The sequence below is a fragment of the Echinops telfairi genome, unplaced genomic scaffold (genome assembly GCF_000313985.2).
Source record: "Echinops telfairi isolate 266 unplaced genomic scaffold, ASM31398v2 ScPeMD7_2291;HRSCAF=2852, whole genome shotgun sequence".
Lineage (NCBI taxonomy): Eukaryota > Metazoa > Chordata > Mammalia > Afrosoricida > Tenrecidae > Echinops > Echinops telfairi.
Window position 1 is genome coordinate 35,527,175 of NW_022106189.1, and position 5,351 is coordinate 35,532,525.

A 5,351-nucleotide genomic window follows, 5' to 3' on the forward strand; every position below is an offset into this window, starting at 1 on the left:
CTATGCTTCACTGGCCTATAAGTCATAGGTCGTGTGCAAGTGGCATGTTATGCAGTATTTGCAACCAGCACTAGCTAGCATTGGTGTGGCTGTTGTGCGTCGTCAAAAGGGATGCAGTGCTGCTTTTGGTGGGTGGTAGTAGGGGGAGAGACTTATTTAGGCTTTGAATGAATAATCAGAATAATAGGTGATATTGGGAAGAGAATAAACTTTTGTAAAACATGACAGTTCCTTGTCTAGATAGGTAATCTTCTTCCTCATCAATATTAAGTCTGAGTGGTTGCCTTTAGAGTTGCTTTCGAAATTAATTTATCTGTCTTCAGTATCACCCCTTTTGAACTTTGGATTTAAATAACTAACCCCTTAATTTTGAGACATCTGGGTTAGGAAGATGAGAAGCAAATGACAACCTACCCTTCCTTTTGATGTAAAAACAAATAAAACTTAAAATGATCTTGAAAATGATACCAGAAAGAATTTTTTTCTTAACCAAAGTTCAGATGATTCCTTGAACCATTTATTCAAAGTAATGGAATGACACATCTCCATTAGTGAAATGTATCGTTTAGTCATTTGACATTGTTAGAAACATCTTTTTAAGGATATCACAAGCTATTCACCAAAATATTTCATACGTTAAAATTACAGAATATACACGTTTACACTATGATTCTGTTGTGAACTGAATTGATTCAAAGATACGTGTCAACTTGGCTGGGCTACAATCCTCCATATTAAGTGATTATCCTCCATCTAGTGATTTGATATAACTATCCTCTTAGTTGTAAATCCTAACCTCTGTGATGTCAATAAGGCAGCATTGTGTCTAGGTATTGTGAGTCAATCTCTTTTGAGATATAAAGGGAATAAACAACCCAAGATTGAGAGGGACCTACCACTACCAAGAAAGAAGAGCCAGTTAGGAACCTAGCACCAGCCATATTTTCTCCTTGGGTTCCACATAAGTATTGTTAAGCATTTTTCCCTGATGGGAGACTGCTCCTCCTTTTTCTCCTACCAACAGAGAATGAGGCATTAACTAAGTCCACATGGAAGAAGCACACCAGCTTGTGTGATCCAGGGATTGTAAATAATATCATCTAAGTAATATAATCAAAGAAGGGAGTGGTATCAGAGCTTTAATTGTGAACACCTGGTTTGCAGAAGGCTATGGATGACAGTAGAAGCCCAAACTCCATCTGCAGGGTCCACATATGGACTGAGCCTCTGGCGAATCCCCTCTGGTAATAGTTATGGGATGTGAATATCCCTGCTATCAGACAGCAAGCACTGCAAAGTCAATCATGGCAGACCGGTCACAATGTCTCCCTTTTGACCCACTTTAAAGCTGTTCCAGTTTTTTAAAAAGTGAAGGGGAAATACACGTGGATTAAGCCCCTGGTGAATCCCCGCATACCAAGGAGCAGGATGTGAACAGCCTTGATATTGTGCAGCATGCTTTGCACAGTGGATTGCTGCAGATGCAGTTAGGTTAAAATTGAGCTCCCTGTCATTTGATCTCCTTTGCGATCCATTTAAATTTGTTCTAGCTTTTAATATTTTCTGCTTTCTTTTCTATTGAGGTTTTTATGTTTCATTTTGTTATTGCTGTTAGCTTTTTTTCAAAAAATGTTTTCCTGTATATGAAATCCAGGATAAGTAAACCTATAGAGACAGAAACTAGATTAATGATCCCTTGGGTGTAGGGCAGAGGAGGTTGTGAAGAGATGGGGAGCTGGTAACAATGAGCACACGAATAAAGAAAATGTTCTAAAACGGATTGTGATGATTGTACCACTCTTCTGGATGTGATTGAACTGTTCAGTTGTGTGATATGTAAACTGTATGCCAATAAAACTGTTAAAAAAAAAAAAGAGAAAGAAAGCAGAGCCATGAGTGGAGCATGTCCTTTAGATCCTGCATCTCTGCTGGGAACCTTCTAGAATCGGAGAGATGTTTCCCAAGACACAGGGAGACCCCCAAGGAACAGCAGGCCCATAGAAAAGAGCCTCGGGCTTCCTCCTACCCTGTGAGTCAACACAAAGAGAAAGCCCTCCTCTAGAACTCATGCCCTGGCTGCTGTCTTCCTGAGCTGTAAGAGAAAACACTTCTGCTTGTTGAAGCCCTCCGTCCGCGCCGTGGTGTTTCTGTTAAAGCAGCACTAGCTGTCTAGATGGATCCCAACTGTTCAGCAAGATACAAACACAGGTAACATATAGAATTAGATAATGGGAGTTACCTATATAACTGCTTAGGTATTACTGCCAGCAAGTCTATGCCGAATCATAGCAACCCTATCGGACAGGGTAGCACTGCCCCCTGTGAGTTTCTACGGGAGTAGAAAGCCCATCTTTCTCCCAAGAGCAGTTAGTGGTTTCAAACTGCTGACCTTTCAACCACTATGCCACCAGAAGTCCTTTGAATATATTAAAGAATTATTGTTAACTGATATATGTTACAGTGGTAAAGATTTTTTAAAAATCTGTGAGTGATACATCCTGATGTGTTTGGAGGTGAAATGGTTTGATGGCAGGTATTTATTTCAATATTACTGCCAAACTCACTACTGTCCAGTCCATGCCAATCCTAGTGACCTTGTAGGACAGATTAGAACCACCTCATTGGGTTTTTGAGGCTGTAAATCTTTACAGAAGTAGAAAGCCTTCTCTCTTTTTTTGGTTCAAGGACTGTTGGTCTTTAGGAGTGTTTTCCGGTCAAGTCTGATGGGGTGCCACTCCCTGGCCCCAAAGTCTATTTTTGGTATTCCCCGGGGACTTCGTTGTTCTGTTCCCTTTACTGTTCTGTTGCACGCCCTAGTGTCTTGCCTCAGTGTGGTAGGGTCAGATTGGGCAAAATTCCCACACTGTGTCTCCAGTGTTGTCCCCTTACGGGCTATGGGTCAGTGAGGGATGTCGTGTCTCATAGTAGGCGGGCCATATGGTCCTCTCTGTGCATTGGCTGCTCTGAGTGGGAATATTGTCCTCAAGGTTTGGTGGGCCATATGTGCTCCACTCTCTCTTCCTCCCCCTTCATTTGCTCCTGTGTGCTCTGACCAGACATGTCCCTCTCCCTGATCTGTAGCTTCAGTGCTGTCCGTTGAAGTGAATTCTTCTGTGGGGAGGGGCAGCTGTCCACATAGTTGGGATTGGGGCCAGCCCCTCAGACCTCTCCACTGGTTCCCTACTCGAGGTGACTCTTTTATAGCAGGCCAGGGACCAGGCAGCCATGCCTACAAAGTTTATTTGACCCCCCTGCCCTTCAGTGATCATTCATCGAAGCAGATGACCTGTGATATGATAGGTACAAAGAGGCAAAAAGGTGAACTTCCATTTTCTCCATGCAGCTCAGTCCTGCAGGCCCGTACTGAGCCAGCAGGTGGGACTGAATCTTAGTGGCTGTCTTATTAAACTGGACTCTGTGTAGTGTCTATTTTGTGCAAAGCGACCTTGCAAGGGAAACACTCTGCATTCTCCCCTTTCATCAGGTCTCTCACTCATCTTTTTATTCCCCCATGCTCAAAATGTGGAGAGGCAAATGCCTTGGGAAAGGAAGTAATGAGGCTGAAAGCTCCGCAAGGACCATTCACGGTTTCCAACAATGAACGATACATTTCGTACTAACACATAAAAGGCACTGTATAAATATTATATGAGAAAATGAATGACTAAATTCACATTTGCTACCTGCCACATGAAAAGAACTTAATAAATATTGCATTTGTTGAATTGAATTGTGAGTGACAGAGATGAAAAGAGAATTTTAGAGTTTTTGTCCATTTTTTATTAAGACTTATTTGAAGTCCAAATGAATAGAATGAGTCAAGGAAAGACAAAAGGAAGTTCAGACTTGTTTAACAGCAGTCGAGTAATACATAGTTGTATGAATGCTTACATTCTTTTAAATATATCCATAGACATGATTAGGAAAGGACAGGGATTCCTTCCATTTAAAGGTTCCCATGTGACAGGTTTACAAATCAAGTTAGAAATCACGAGATTTTTATGCACAAAATGTTGAATGACAAGCCCCCTTAAATAAACAAGAATAATTAATCCCAGTGCTGTTTGTTTTGATGAGCATGCAAGAGTGACAAGTTAATCATAAATCCCCAGCCCATACAGGGAAGGTGGCTGAGGTACTGAGGTTTAATTTACATCTTTGGAAGGCACCAAAAATTTAATAATCTTCCTGCCTCATACGTCAAGCTGATACCCCTGAGGCAGAAAACTAAAACATTTTTGACTGTTAATCTGAGAAGCAATAAAATCCTATCTCAGGTCACAAATAAATTGAGTTCTTGTGGCCCCAGTGGAGGCCTCATACATGTGATTTATTCAAATTCCAAAGCCGCTCAGGACCACTGGGAGTCTAGGAGTGGGCAATCTCAGAATGCCAAGGGAATTGCCAATCCAATCAGAAGGTCTAGATTGAGAGTAGTCACTAGTCTCAGCCTACATCCACCCAGTAATTCACTCAACCTTCCATCAATAGATGATGGAATACAAACAGATAGGCACTTGAGATTAATTTCTAAATAATTATTTGTAGTAGGGGCTGTAGTTGTCTTTCTGCTTATGTAGTATTTGTAAAAGACTAGAACCTGTTTTAAAACTTTTTACTTTCTAAATGTAGGATTTTAATCAGAACAGAAAACTTGGGATGCAGAAAGGGAAAATATTCCTATATTTGTGGTAGCTAAACTGTTTTTAGATTCCTAGCTCTTTTTTTCTTAAGTGGTTGAGCTGTAGGGTATATTGACTTAGTTTCTCTGTAGACCTTGCTCTTATTGAAGCTCTGGCTTTTTGTTTTTTACAATTCAGAATGGATTTTTTTAAAATTTAGCAGCATTTTATTTATTTATTTAAATTAATCATTTTATTGGGGGGGTTCTTACAAATCGTATAACAATCCATCATTCAATTGTATTAAACACACTTGTAAATATGTTGCCATCATTTCCAAAACATTTTCTTTCTGCTTGAGTCCTTGGTATCAGCTCCTCTATTTCCCCTTCTCTCCCCAACTCTCCCACCCTCATGAATCCATGATCAATTATATATTATTGTTGGTATTTCATGTCTTACACTGTCCATTGTCTCCCTTCACCCACATTTCTGTTATTTGTCCCCCTGGGGAGTGGGCTATATATCGAACCTTATGATGGGTTCCCCCTTACTTCCCCTCCACTTCCCCCTACTCCCACTACTGTTCCTGAGGTTTTATCTGTCCTGACTCCCATGTGTTGAGAGCTCTTCTCTGTACCAATGTGTGTATTCCGGTCTAGCCAGATTTATAAGGTAGAACTGGGTCATGGTAGTGGATGGTGTGTGTGTGGGGGGGGCATTCAGGAA

The 5,351-nt window shown here is 40.9% G+C and overlaps 1 protein-coding gene across 1 annotated transcript in view; it reads left to right on the forward strand.

Moving 5' to 3' along the window:
* The window catches only part of HYDIN (HYDIN axonemal central pair apparatus protein), a 402,419-nt gene that overhangs the window by 19,435 nt on the left and 377,633 nt on the right, over positions 1–5,351 (forward strand). The gene's annotated exons all lie outside the window — the stretch shown is intronic.